This window comes from Vipera ursinii (genome assembly GCF_947247035.1).
Source record: "Vipera ursinii genome assembly, chromosome: 2".
NCBI lineage: Eukaryota > Metazoa > Chordata > Lepidosauria > Squamata > Viperidae > Vipera > Vipera ursinii.
In genome coordinates, this window is record NC_139513.1 from 291,202,922 (window position 1) to 291,203,880 (window position 959).

The following is a 959-nucleotide window of genomic DNA, read 5'->3' on the forward strand; positions in this document are numbered from 1 at the left end:
ATCCGAATTTTGATCACGTGACCACAGGGATGCTGCAATGGTTGTAAGCGTGACAAAATGGTCCTAAGTCTCTTCTTTCAGCGCCGTTGTAACTGAGTGATTGTAAGTTGAGGACTGGCTGTACACTGAAGCGGTGACCGTTTTGCAGATGTGCAAGTTGCCAGAGGAATTTACAGCAGGTTGGAAATGAGCAGATTGAGATTTGAGGGATCAAATGACAACAGGGAACAGCTCAAGCCAGATAAATCTTGTCAGTTGAATCCAAACAATCTGGAGAACGAGCCACTTTTGCAAGTCAGTTCCCGAGATGGGACCAAACGACAGAACTGGCGCTCTGCCTTGGGTCGCCTCCTTCTCAGGCACCTGTAACTCGAGATGGCAAGAGGCATTACGGGTAGCCCATAATATCCCATTTTGTGTTACAGTCTGGCATATTTGTGCAGTCTGGCTGGGCTTAACCTTCGAAACGGCCTAGTAGCTGCTCATCATAGTAAGCATCCTTAGTCTGGAAAAAGCAGGAGAAAATGCTGCGATTTCTTAAGTTTTCTCTTGAAGCATCATGAGCTCTCGAAGCCTTGTGGACGATGTTCCACAAGGAGGGAGTCGCCACAGAGAAGGCCCTTCTTCTTGATCCCAGCAGATGGGCCTCCTTAAGAGAGGGGATCCATAACATTCCCTGCCTCTCCACTCTTGGAGGGTTGGGTAGAGAGGGCCGGGGGAAGCCTGATGCCTTCGCCAGACTCTAGACTGCCTCTTAAGCTTTCAGCTCTAGACTGACTCAAAAAGTTTTAACCATTGTACCACACTGAGCAAACTGGATAAGTAGATCAGGGCTTTTCAACCTTTTCACCCGTTGTACCACTTTTAGGATATGGCAACATCCGAGTACCACCAGTCGCCTAGCAAGGTGTCAAAAACTGGGGATGCTGCAACATTCCAGCTGATCGGCGCGTCTTCTG